Source organism: Callithrix jacchus, chromosome 8 (assembly GCF_049354715.1).
Source record: "Callithrix jacchus isolate 240 chromosome 8, calJac240_pri, whole genome shotgun sequence".
Taxonomy (NCBI): Eukaryota; Metazoa; Chordata; class Mammalia; order Primates; family Cebidae; genus Callithrix; species Callithrix jacchus.
Window position 1 is genome coordinate 63,483,969 of NC_133509.1, and position 14,706 is coordinate 63,498,674.

Consider the following 14,706-nt stretch of genomic DNA (forward strand, 5'->3'; position numbering starts at 1 on the left):
GATTTGGGTCAGGACACAAAGCCAAACCATATTATTCTACTCCTGGCCCCTCCCAAATCTCATGTCCTTCTCACATTTCAAAACACTGAGGTTATGTCTTTTTGGAAAGAAGACCATAGATGTACCATTTTCATTGCATCATGTCAATGGCACATACTGTCAACATGATTTGTCACTGTTGATGTTGACCTTGATCATTGACTAACACAGTAGTTGTCAAATATCTCCACTATAAAGCAGCTACTTTTATTCCTTTCTGACTATATTCTTTTGAAAGGGAGTCACTATGTATAGCCCTCACTTTAAAACAAGAGAATTATGCTCTTATCTTCTTGAGGGTGAAGCAGCTACACAAATTATTTGGTATTTTTCTGAAAGGAAGTTTTGTTTTTGTTCCACCATTTCTTTATTTACTCAATAAGTGAAGATTCATGCATATTTATTTTGTATTTTGGTTAAAATTCAATGCTACTTTATTTCTTCTATTCATGCTTTTTGAGAACTCTTTTCATTGGATCCTGTGTCTCTTTGATAGACTCCCCACCAGTGTGTGTTTACATAGGAATGTGTTTGTGTGTATGTTTAACCCTGCCATGTTTTTGGTGCTGTAAGATGATCCAGGTGCATCTTACATATTTCCAGCCCCAAACCTATAATCAGTCATTTATCTATGGAACTCTGATTACTTTTATTGGAAAATTGCATTAGAAACTTGGATCTGGGTACTTAGTGTATGCTTTTCCAACAAAATGTCATTTTTTAGACACTCTCAGCTAACAGAGCAAAGAAATATAACTGTGTATTCTAATCCATGTACATAGAGATGTCTATAAACATTGTCATCTGTACCTATAGTTAGCTAAACATGACTTAAACTGATGTCTCCAATGTAAATCAATTACCACATTGATGATCTTAGCCTCCCCCCTTCATTTATTTGTAAATTCCCATTCCAACAGTATGAAAAGTGGATCCCACAGTCCACTATCCATTTATGTAATTATTTAACTCGAGCATAAATGTATAGCAGTATCAAAATTGCTAATGAGAAAAACATTTTTTAACTAGCATATAGTGCTTATACACAGTTCTTTTGCCTATAGTTCAGACTCCATTCACTTTCAAAATTTCTTAAGTGAGAACCTTCTCTTCCAACACCTTCAGTGTGGTTGTTTCATATATTTGCAATAAGCTCAAATTTTTGTCATACATTGCATTTCATCCTGAGATCTCTGAAATATCTAAATAATTTTTGTAAAATGTCTAAATGAATTTTTTAATTTGTATATGTTATTAAACTTTTGTACTACACTCTTGTATGGATTTTGACAAATGTATAGTATGTATCCAGCATTGCAGTATTTTATTGAATCGTTTTACTACACTGTAAATACTCTGTGCTTTGCCTATTCAATTTTTCCCCTTTCCTCCTTGCAATCACTGATTTTTTTTTACTGTCTGTAGAATTATTTGCCTTTTCTGGAATTTCATATAATCAGAATCATAGAATGTAGGCTTTCCAGACTGGTTTCTTTCACTAAAATAGGCATTTAAGATTCATTCACATAGTGTTTTTCTTTTTATCATTAAGTAATATTCCATTGTATGAATATACCACAGTTTGTTTATTCATTCACCTATTGAAGGACATCTTGGTAGTTTCCAGGTTCTGATGACAATGAAAACAGATTTTATAAACATTCATGTGTATGCTTTTGGGTGAACATAAGTTTGTAAAAGAATTGGGCAAATATCTCGGAGCACAATTTATGGACCATGTGGTAAGACTGTGTTTAGCATTATCAGAAACTATCTCTCTTCAAAACTGGCTATACCATTTTGCATTCCTACACGTAATGAATGAATATTCCTGCTGCTCCACATCCTCGCCACCACTCGTTATTGTTGGAGCATTTTGTATCGTTTTAGTTTTACTCATTATACTAGGTGTAAGCAGCATCTCATTATTGCCCTATTTGAAATTCTCTGATAATAAATGATGATTATTATTATATACCTATTTGCCATCTGTATATCTTCTTTGATGACTTTTCTTATTTTTAAATTTGGATTTTTTTAAAGAATTACATTTTATGAGTCATGTCTATATTTTAGATACAAGTCTTTTTCAGGTGTGTATTTTGCAAATATTTTTGTATTGGTCTGGGATACTATTATCATTCTCTTAATGGTGTTGAATTCAATTTGCTAATATTAGGTAAAAAATTTCTGCATCTATGTTCATGAAAGATATTGCTCTAGTTTTCTTTATTTGTACTGGATCTTTTTCTGGTTTTGGTATTAAGGTAGCACCAGTCTTAAAGAACAAGTTAGAAGGTATTCCTACTGTTTCTGCATTTTAGAAGAGAAATAATACATTTAGCAAACATTTAATGAAAAGTATTATTTATCTACAATTTCTATTGTATTTTTTCATTAAATGTTTGCTTAAAGTGAACCTATCTAAACCTCATGCTTTCTATTTAGGAAGGTTGTTAATTATTGATTCAATTTCTTGAATATACATAGGTATATCCAAATATGGTAGTCTCCTTGTATGAGTTCAGTAGTTTGTATTTTTCAAGGCATTGGTCCATTTCTTATGAAGTATCAATTTAAGAAGTATAAAGTTGTTCATATTTCTTTACTATTCTTTTGATGTCTGTGGGACCAATAGAGATAATACCTCTTTCCTTTCTGATGCTTTGAATTTCTGTATTCTCTATTTCTTCTTGATTAACCTTCCTACAGATTTGTCAATTTTATTTATCATTCCAAACCAGCTTTGGATTTCATTGATTTTTCTCTATTTTCTGTTTTTAGTTTCATTGATTTCCTGCTTCTATCCACTATGATATTACTGTTATTTGTTTAACTTATCCAAGGACTACAATCACAGAATAATGCATTGTTGTTATTATTCTAAATAAACAGATATCTTTTATAATTAATAAGAAAATAAAATATTTTAATTTTATGTAATGCTTTAATTTTTCCTTTTCTGATGTTCTTTCTTTATTTATTTAGAGGTGAGTTTCTGAATGACATCATTTTCCTTCCCTCTAAAGGATTTTTAGAATATTACTTGCAGGGAAGATTTATTGATGTTAAATTTCCTCAGATTTTTGTCTGAGAAAATGGTTACTTTGCCCACAATTTTGAAGAATAATTTCACTGGATATAAAATTTTAGATTTTATTTTGCTTTTTCTTTTAACACTAAATATCTCACTTCACTTTTTGATAACATAGTTTTAGAAGAAAAATCTTCCATAATTCTTAGCCTTTTTCCTGAAAACTAAGTTTTATTTTGTTTTCTTCTGCTGACTTCTTTCAAAACTTTCACTTTGTCTTTTTTTTACTGAAGTTTGATTTTCATATGCTTAGATGTTTTAGTATTTATCTTTCTCAGTGTTATCTGTGCTTTCTAGATCTATGGGTTGGTTTTTGCTATTAATCTTGGAATATACAAAGCCATTATTTCTTCAGATATTTCCTTGTTCCTTTACTTCTTTTCCTTTTGCTATTCTCATATATGTAAGTCACATGTATCCAATCTTCCATTTTATTCTAAAAATTATTTTTCTCTTTTCCCTTTGCATTTTTGTTTTCAAAATGTATAATGTTTTCTCTTCATGTTAATTTTATCAGCTGATGAGCCCTTGTAAAGAATTTTTCATTTCTGTTACTGTGGCTTTAATTTCTAGCATTTTTTTTTCATCCTTTCATGGAGGTTTTTTTATTCTATTTAATATAACAATCTGTTCTATTATGCTCTCTACCTTTTTTTACAGCATACTGAACATATCTATCACAGTTATTTTAAATTCCTTAATGATTCCAACATCTGTGACATAGCTGAGTCTTATCTGATGTTTCGTCTTCGGAGTATTTTCTCTTGCCTTTTGTTATGTTTTGTAAATTTTTTGTTGAAAGCCAAATATGATGCATGAAGTAGGTATTAGTAACTGATGTAATTAGGCCTTTAGTGTGGAGATTTATAACAGTGTGGCTAGGAGGAAGGCTATGTTTACCGTTTGTTGTAGTTGTAGGTGCCAGAGAATTCAAATTTCTAGAGTGCCCTTGTTTTGTCTTTCCTGTTGTATGTAGCATCCCTAAGAACTCTTTAGATAAAGTGTATTTTATAGCCCTTTTGAGAAATAATACATCCTTATTAATGTAAGGAATCAGGGAGGAAGAACATTTTACAGTATTATGATTAAATCTCAGACATATAGTGGATTTTTTGATATATACTGTAAATTTCACAAGTTACTGTTCTTAGATTTTTTTCCCCCTTAAATGTTACAGAAAGACCAGAGGATGCTGAAGTAGGACTGCCTTCTTTATCAGGTGGATAAGCCTCTGGTAAATTCTTGCCATTACAGAGTAAACTTTTTTTGTGGAGAATACTCTAAGAGTATTTCACACTGGCTAATTTTCGCCTTCTCCTATCAGAACCAGAAGAAGATATTTTTTGACTTTTCAAGGTGTGAATTTAGTGTTGTTCCTGCAGGTAAAACCTTAGAAAGTATTTGGGGATGGGAGTGCCGAGCACCACGATTGTGGCTCCCAGGAATTTCTCATTCTCATGCTACTCCACATTCAGCCTCCAAAAATAAATTTAGACTGTCATTTGAGTGTTCTTGTTGGCTTATGACTCCAATGGCTTCTGCAGGAAAGGAGATTGAGAGCATGACTTCACATTTACCTGTCTACCTATATTTCACGGTAGCAGTGTACTCTGGAACCTCAGTTCTCTAATGGACCCAGTAAAAGTATAAAAAAGTAAAAGCTTTATACATGCCAAAACTTTTGATGATTAATTTTGTGTGACAACTTGATTGGAGTAAGGAATATCTGGATAGCTATAAAAATTACTTCTGGATATGTCTGCAAAGGTGTTTCTAGAAGAGATTTGCATTTCGAGAAATATACTGAGTACAATATGGTGCCGTCACCAATGTGGACAGGCATCATCCAATGCATGGAGGACACAAAAAGAAAAAGAAGATAGAAGAAGGACAAATTTATTCTTTCTGCTAGAACTGGGACATCTATCTTCTCCTGCCTTCGGATACCATAGCCCCTAGTTGGCAGACCTTTGGATTCAGAACAGGAATTATTCCATTATTCTCCCTGGGCCTTAGGTTTTCAGATTTAGACTGAATTACACCTTGGTTCTCCAGTTTGCAGAGAGCAGATCATGGGACTTCTTAGCTACCATAATATGTGAGCCATTTCCTGTATATATTTCTTATTGGTTCCATTTCTCTGGAGAACTCTGAATAACACAGAATTGAAACCAAAAGTCTAATTTATTTTACTTTTAAATCATGTAATCATGACACACATTCTAAAAACAGCCCATTTTTTTGAATGCAGTCACTGATAGATTGTTCTGCCTGCCAAACTCTCTATACCTCTGACATTAAATAGTAGAGTCTCTATTGTTCTCATAAACCTAAGTATCCACAGATGGGTTTTTCTCTTCGAAGGCTACAGTTGAAAACCATGTGCCAGGAGAACTATTAGTCCTGGAGTAATTCTAAAGTCTCCTAGAAACCCCCACACCTGAAAATATAAAATTGATATCATCATCCTCCAAATTTTTGTCACTGCTTTTAAAAGTAGGAAAATATATGCCACAATATGTCTCATTCTAAAGGTTGAAAATTTTTGTGCTATGACTGTAATGACATCATTCTGCCTCCCACAGAAGGCTTTTGCTTGGAGAATTCAGCAAGAGAACAAAATTAACAGGAAACGTCACTTTAACACACACAGATGGAAAAATGTTAACATCTTCTGAATTCTGTGACAATCTCCTAGATGAGAACATATATGTCACTATAACATACCAACGATGTGCAAACACATCTTATGAGCAGGTGCTAAACTGAGGTCACTGCTGGAAGATGGAAGTTTTGGCAGCACTGAGAACAAAAGATTCTTCCTAGGTGCAATTTCAAGCTAAGCAGTAAGAAGCATGTATAAGAAATGTTTCAGGAAGGATAGGACTTTGGGATGCTTTGGTGACAATGTACAGAAGAGATGAAGAGTCCTTCTATTCTGTTCCACCTGCATTTCACAGATCATGAAAAAATTCTACTCCTTACTTAAATATTTTTTAGAATAAAATCAATGATTTTTACTAAAACCTTAAATAATATTGTGATTGTTTCAATATAGAAGAGCAGTATGTGACCTTTGCCCTCCTTGAAACCTGACCTAACAATGAATTTTGGATACTGTGCAGAATGAATATCTAGCACATTTATTTTCTCAAATTTCCCTCTGTGCCTCTGTACCTCCAAAATGCATTTCTATGTTGCCAATATGCTGAGAATAAAGAATTACTTAAATTCGTTCAGAATAACAGTTGAAAGCATACACAGCCAGTTCCAGTTCTATATCTAGAAAGAATGTTAACATGGTTTTGTATATACAAGATAGAGTGAATATTCTTTTCTTTTCCATAAGTAATTCTAAGGAGCTTTATTCTGAATGTTCACAGAACTATAGAGTGAGAATCAGAAGTATTTTTTATGTTTGTGAACATTTAAGACAAATGAGATCTACAAAATTTTATAATAAAAAGAATGACATTCTTGATGATAGCATAAGAGAGATATATGGGACTATTCAAAATTAATAGCCTATTGTTCAAAGAATTAAACGCAGAATCAAAATATTACCCTAATCCAATTTGTCTTTCAAGTCCCACCACACATACAAACACACACACATATACAAACATACCATACATATAAGATTCAATCTAGCAAAGCATTTTTCTCAACTTGACTCATTTTTTGATTTATTAACCTCATCCTTTTGTAACTCTTTCTTGTACATTTAACGTCTAAAATTGTGAGAAATTTATTATTGTTAGACAATTAAATGTACATTGCTTCCAGAGAATGGTGGGGAGTTTTTGGTTTAATTTTTTTTTCACTCTTCCCTTTTACGTGGATCTCAATCAATAAATGTCTCTTCAGAGAGGCATATGATAAATATTCTTTTTCTACCACCTCCCTCTTATTTGCCATCCTTCCTCAATGCTCACACCCACAGTAACATGAATATTGTTTTCTCAAATTTCATCATAATGTGATGGAACATCAGGAATAAGACGGAGCTGTGAGAGAAGAGATCAGAACAATGGTATGTCATAGGAGTTCGGACTTTTCTCTTTAAGTCAATATACTCAAGTTTCTTAAAAAATATACTTGAGACAATGGGTTGAATTACTTCAACATAACATAATAGGTTGGAAAAATAATAGTACATTTTAAATTGTTCATAATCACATGATTATGATGTTATTAGGCTGATCACATTTTAACGGTTTCCTCTACTAGAGATAGCTTTTTATAATTTATTTACCCTGTGGCTCTCACAAGAATAAAATACATAGCATTTGTCATGAAACCCTTTGGCATTTTTTTATTGCATTTTAGGTTTTTGCAGTACATGTGAAGAACATGTAAGATTGTTGTATAGGGACACATATGGCAACGTGGTTTGCTGCCTTCCTCCCCATGACCTATATCTGGCATTTCTCCCCATGTTAATCTCCCCAACTCCCCACCTCTGCTGTCCCAATATACATTGAAAATATGCGTTAGACAATGGAGGTCATAGCAATATTTATCTTGTCATTTTATAGATTACTTAGATGGCAGCACCAAGGGTGGTTTGAAGGTATTGCAAATAAGGTAAATATTGCCAAATTTGTTATATAAGAAGCAATGGGATAAAGCAAGCAACAGGACTGTTGAAGAGTTACTTTCAACATTATAGATAAGAATAATGGTGTTCTGAATAAGATGGTGCCATAGGGAATGAAAATAAAGAGGAGAAAGAGATTTTTAAGAGTTTTTAAGGAATTAGACTTAATAGGACTTATTTGATTATAGTTACAGGATGAGAGAAGAGTCCAAAGCAAGGCCCTAATTTCTGACACAGGAGCTGACTGAAGGACCACAGCATGATATGGACTTTAAAATCCAGAAGAACTTGGGGAATTGTAGGAGTAGGATGGTTTCAAGGAAGGGTGCTACAATGTGAGAAGCATGTGGAAAAGAGGTGAGAAAACCTCTCTACAATTTTTCATGGAACCGTGCTTGCTCTAAAGGGCACAGCTTTTCATGTCATGTGACTAAGAAGAGTGAATAATTATCTCATATAATTTATTTTTTCAGCAATTGCATCTAATTTCTTTCAACAGTATTTGGTCCTATATAAATTTGATTGATATATTTTGTTGCTGCTAAAGCTAAGACTGAATTCAGATCTGGTACCATTATTCTCTGTGTCTACCTCTTCAACTGACCCAAGTTCCATCAAACAAAAAAACGATCAATCCTTCTCTAAGTGAGGCTTGAAACCATAGTTATCTCTGTTTCTCCCTTAATATTTCAGTTCTACTTTTTTATCTTTTATAATGTTCTCATATCCAGAAGACTCCAAAACAATCCTGAAAAACAGAAATGTAGAAATGAATACATGGAAAGACATACCATTATTTTGAGTGGGAAGAGTTAATGCATTAAATTGCAATCTCCATAAAAATACTATTAGTTTTCATATTCTTTGAAGCTAAACAGAGTTTGATTGGAAAAAAAAATAGGAAAACCCTGAAATAAAGGATAACTCTTAAAAAGGAAAGAGTAGGAATAACCTAGCCCTAAAAGTTACTAACACATATTATGAACCTCCTATAATTTATTTGTTTATTTTTCTTAGATGGAGTTTCGCTCTTGCTGCCCAGACTGGGGTGTAATGGTGCGATATTGGCTTACCACAAATGCCACCTCCCAGGTTTAAGCCATTCTCCTGCCTCAGCCTCTCCAGTAGCTGGGATTACACCATGCACCACCACGCCCGGCTAATTTTGTATTTTTAGTAGAGACAGAGTTTCTCCGTGTTGGTCAGACTGGTCTTGAATTCCCTACCTCAGGTGATTCACCCGCCTTAGCCTCTCAAAGTACTGGGATTACAGGTGTGAGCCACCTCCCCTGGAGGAATCTTCTATAATTAAGATGACATGGAATTTGTGCATGAGGAGACAGACAAGTGGCATAATACACAGAGAAGGACTGTTTACAATGACTTTAAAACACAATAACTTGACTGTGTATTCTTAGTTGGACATAATCTAAGACTCAACAAAAACTTAAAAATAATTATACAGTTTGTGGATTATATTCATAGGTGACAGTGATATGTTGTTATTATGAGACTTGGATTTGTAGTAAGGGAAAGACAAATAAGGATTTATGAATACTGTTAAAGGCCAGGATTGCTGACGTGAGAGAAGCAGGAAATAAAAGTAAGATAAAGGTAAAAATCATATACTCCTGAATTTGAATTGGAAGCATTTTTATAAACTCATAATAAATTTTATATTTCCAAATACACATTTCTTAGCTTTGTCTTCTGAAAATATATTTAAAAATTTCCAATGATATAGTAATGAACACCTCTAAGACTCAATTTGTAATTTCTAAATATCGTTTTATAATACAAGTAATAAAGACTCCTTGGAGAAATAGAGGATTCTGAGTTCTGGATAGAAAATTTAAGATAATCCTGGGACATTGTATCACACAAGAATGTGAGAAAGCTCTCAAAGGCTCCAGGGTGATATCAAGAAGCCTCAGAAGTCAACTTAAATAAGGATAACTGCAATAGATTGAAATACGTTAAAATATATTCTAAACCATGAGCTCATAATAGTTCTTTTAAAATGAAGAAATAAAACTCACTGGTTAACTTTGGAAGATGCTAGAGAATCAACTTAGGAAGATGCAAGAGAATCAACTTGCCAGTTTGCAAACTATTTTATAAAGAGCAGTAGACATCTGACTTTTCTAAATGAGCTATAAATCAATGTAATCAAATTATTGATGAGAAATTTCTTGTTACAGTAATATTTCAGGTAATAAATGATTGAAGTAGAATATCACCATTTTGTAATAACTGCTTAACACCAACAGGGAAACAAAAGATAATGGAAGATTATATTCCTCTAATAGTACACAACACAACCTGTAAATAATTATTTTAGTTTGCTGTTTCTGTTTTTTGTGTTTGTTTGTTTGTTCATTTGTTTGTTTGTTTAGAGACAGGGTTTTGCTCTGTTCACCTGGGTTGGAGTGCAGTGGTGACATCACAGCCTCAACCTTCTGGGCTCAAGTGATTTTCCCATTTCAGTCACCAAACAAGTTGCTGGGACTAAGAGTGCATTCCATGCTTAGCTAAATTTTGTATTTTTTTTCTAGAAACAGAGTTTCCCAAGTTGTCCAAGCTTGTCTTGAATTCCTAGGCTCAAGTGATCCACTCACCTGGGATTTATCACAGAGCATAAACAGTATACACCCAGTCCTATGAGCTATTGTCTAATGAGGAGGAAATGGTTATAAACCAACAAACATAAACACGTAATAAAGAACAAGAGCTGTGAAACACACGCAAAATCACATGCCATGTGAAAGACATTTAGAAAAGCACAATTTAGATGGAAGATCAGAAGAGACCTTTCTACTGAAGTACCATTTAAATTGGTTCCTTTATGTACAGAAAAAGTTACCTGAGATAAAGTTTGAGGAGGCTCTGAAACAGAGAGCAATGAAGTCACAATGTACACCATCTGTTTGTGTTCATTACCTGCTTGATCAAACATTACCTTTTAGAAAAGTTGATGATAGGAACACTTTATGTAAATTATCATGACCCTTTGTATTATACACTACAAATATTTTTCTAGTCTACTGTGTGTTTTTTATTGTTACACATATTTTTTCCATCAAAACTTTAAATTTTTCAAGTCTTTCATAGGTCTATGACTTTTTGCTTCCTGCTTTCCCCAACCATGAGATTATAATAAATATTCATATATGTTTGCTTTCCTACTTTTGGAGTTCTCTTTTTTACATTTAACTCTTTCATCCATCTGATTTTATCTGTTACATAAGGGATAAGCGGGATCTAACTTGTTTCCTATGTGGCTAGCCATTTGTTTAAACCCCATTTGTTGAATAATAATAACAATTAGTATTTATTGTGGTTTACTATGAGCCAGATACTCTTCCAAATGCTTTACACTTATTATTTCTGTTACTTTTCAATCTAAGCATCATTATACTTTCCAATTTTCAGATAAGAGAACCAAAAGACAGTTTAGTGATTTGCTCAAGCTAATGTAGCTATTAAGAATAAGAGCTGAGATTAAAACCAAGAGATATAAGCCAAGATTTCATTCTCTTCACAATCACATTGTACTGACTTCCAAATTTTTTCCCTTACTCTTAGATTTGAAAGATTTCTTTTATCATAGAGTAAATTTGTATCATACAAATATATAAGTATATATATTTCTACGTGGGCTTTTTCTGGACTTAAAAACTATATATATGTACTTATATGTGCATTAATTTTAAGGTGATTAAAGGACTCATGATTAATTCTTTTACTCCATGTTTCTATGCTTCTAATAATTGATTCATTCATTTGACCAAATTATATTTGAATATGAAAATGTGTTTTCTACTTCTATTCTTAAAATGTCTCTCTTCTGTTTCTCTTCTATTTCATTCTCATATTCTGCCATCTTTTCTGATATGCAGTTTTATTGGAGAATTTGATCTAATAATATTAAACTTTATATAAAATGGTTACATGTTTTGACAACCTATATAGTAAAAATATTCCATTCCATGCCTATAAGAAGAGACCTGTTTCTAATTGCTATCTGCTTTTCTGATATATTAAATAGATCTATGACACTGAATATATTGAAAACTTAGAAAAACATTATCCTACTCTTTCGATCTTGCTATAAAAAATAAACATTGCTGCCAGAGTGTGTTACACATAAACCTTAACTTTATTTTGGAAGAACATAGTATCTGTTGTCATGCATCATGATCTTATGAGATATTCTTTAAGAAGAGCATCACCTGAATGTTTTTCCATAGGATTACTGAATTTCCTAAGGCTCCATTTCTCCTTTCTTGGCAGAGCCGTATTAATCAGAATTGCCACCTGCTCATTGATAGACTCTGTCAAACAACTTCTCTCTCCTTAGTATACTTCTATTAGATGTTGCTATTAGTGAGTTATTGGGCACATTCCCTGCTCTGTATACTGCAAAGTAAGATTGAATTGGGCACTTAAGGAAACTGCATTAACTCTTTCAGGCCACCAGGGTACCATTTAGGGGCCCTCTGGAAACATTTTCTTTAAACCAGGTCATCATGATGTCATTTAATCATTTTAGAACACTGAAATGGATATTTATGAGTTGGCTCTCTAGTAGTCTGAAAGAATTAGCACAGGCCTCCAAAGCCTATGACCTGCTCCAAAGTCTAATGGGATGAACTTCTTTCAGTATGCCACTGATTTTCTCTCACAGAGAACACGTGACATTTGGCAATGGAAAAAATAATCAGTTGAAATTTCCCTACATAATTCAATAAGAATTATTTTCTGACAAGTTGTTTTCTCCTTTCATTCCATGCCTATTTCTTTTTATATTATATTATATTAATTTATTTATTTATTTATTTATTTATTTATTTATTTATTTATTTATTTATTTTTTGAGGCAGGGTTTCACCATCTTGGCCAGGCTGTTCTCAAACTCCTGACCTCATGATCCACCCACCTCGACCTCCCAAAGCGCTGGGATTACAGACGTGAGCCGTCATGCCCGGCCTTCCATGCCTGTTTCTAATGCACAACTGTAGTGGAATTCAGGGTCTATTAGCTGGTTGTCTATTTCTGCCAAATGATACTCACCTAAGAGAAATTATGTTTAATTGTAGAATGATGGAGTTGGAGGGTTTCTCTAGAAACGATTTGGTAAAAATGGAGTTTGCCAGATAGAGCCCTTGTGAAACTGTCTCAGACTAATAAGAAATTATTCTGCTTTTAAAAGGTTGATTTTTTTTCACTAATAGGAAAAATATTTATATTGAGAGAAAATTCGCTTTCATGTAGTTTATGGAACATGGTAGGATTTGGGGATAAATCATCTTGCTGTTCTCTACTACTACGTAAAAATTATTTTGCCTAACTAGGTAAAAATCACTGCACCTAATCATGCAAAATCTTTAGAATGAATGTAATATTTTTATAGTATTTAGCACTACCTACAGTAGATGTGTGGGAAACTGTTTATATTGTCAATTTCTGTGATGCCCTAATGAGGTGAATATTCTAGAAATTGAAAAAAATGCAAGAAAGAGAATGTTTTACCTCATTAGGATAAAATTAGTCTTTAAAATAACCCTCAATATTTCCATTTCTATTATCTGCCTATTTTTAACTGATTCAAATCCCAGATATGCATTTGTTTATCGGTTCTGTGCAGAACTTTCATATAAGGCAAGGAATGAGATTATACCTTGTGATGTCATGTTGCTGTATTTAACAGAGACTTCAAACTGCAGTCACTCTCACATCACTGTTCAGAGTTTCCATAAATCCAAAGCAAAATAATGGAGCTAAAAGAAAAACAATATTTTAGATTAGGGAAAGCAAGGCATTTCAATTTTTATGGGGAAAGCGATATTCAGTTTAATTTGCTTTATGTTCATAATTTTCTAGAACACTTTCTTATTAGACTTCTATATATAAAAGCACAGTACTTACTGTTTTATTTCCCATCTTCTTCTGCAAGTAGGATACTGTCCTTTAGGCTTAAAACTCCATTCAAAATGCCATGCTAACTATAAAAACGGGTTTGTTTGCACTTATATACTTAGCTCCTGATTCAGGCCATTGTGTGTTTTACACATCTCATAACCGAGATCTATATTCTGTGTGCTTGCCGCAGTCTTATGTGGGTTTGTCGCTGAGCCAGATTTATCTTCGTATTTCCCATTATAGCCTAAAAGAACCGTATTAAGGAAGCCTTTCTTTTCAGTTCCCACTTGTGATTGCTAACATATCAAATTTATTCCTTCGTAATCCAGATCATTTTCCAGCAGCTTTGAGGCCTGGATGTAGTAGTTTGTTAGAGAGCTCATAGTAACCCTACACTGACAGACCAAAAAGCCCTTCGACTGTCACTTTATGTCATTAACAATTTTCTAAAGCCATTACAGATGGGATGGACTGATTAGAACTGGGGAGGGAGGATCTTTTTCCCAGCCAGAAATATCCCTGGAGACTTTGACGCCGTGTGAAGTTTCTAGTGATTAATGGGAGAAAAATAAGGCCGCCTGTCCCACAGTTGCCATAGCCTTTATTTGGGAAAGAGCTTATTTATATTTGGTGATCTCTCTGGATAACTAAACATTAACTGGCTCACATAAAATATGGACAGAGCGATAGATTTGAGATGATATACTACATGTTAGGTTTAGGTCCTGAGGTTGGATTTTCTCTCCTTGTTTGAGTATAGCTATTATTATTTAATGTCAGTGCTGTTTCACGATGAAAGTGTTTATCTTCTCCTGGCCTTTTTCCCTCCACTTCTGCTGTTTTATTTCTGTAAATGAAAGCTACAGCTGGAATATTGTTTTACTGCAAATCTCACACCAGCACTGTCAGTTGTGATGTGACACCAGAGATTCTTATCTGTAGGTTGGGTTGGAATTATTAAACATTCTCACATTGTGCAAAGTGTTGGGGATGAACAGCAGTGCAGTGAGGTGCATCCAACACTTCTGTCTTTCCCACCTGATCCTTGAAA

The 14,706-nt window shown here is 33.4% G+C and overlaps 1 long non-coding RNA gene across 1 annotated transcript in view; it reads right to left on the reverse strand.

Moving 5' to 3' along the window:
- Positions 1 to 13,740, reverse strand: part of LOC128928795 (uncharacterized) — a 47,770-nt gene extending 34,030 nt beyond the window's left edge. Inside the window, exons 1-2 of the long non-coding RNA XR_008474367.2 lie at positions 13,662 to 13,740; positions 13,414 to 13,513 (exon numbers count right to left, since the gene is read on the reverse strand). This is a non-coding gene — a long non-coding RNA (uncharacterized LOC128928795). The remainder of the gene's footprint in view (positions 1 to 13,413; positions 13,514 to 13,661) is intronic.
- Between the last annotated feature and the right edge of the window lie 966 nt (positions 13,741 to 14,706).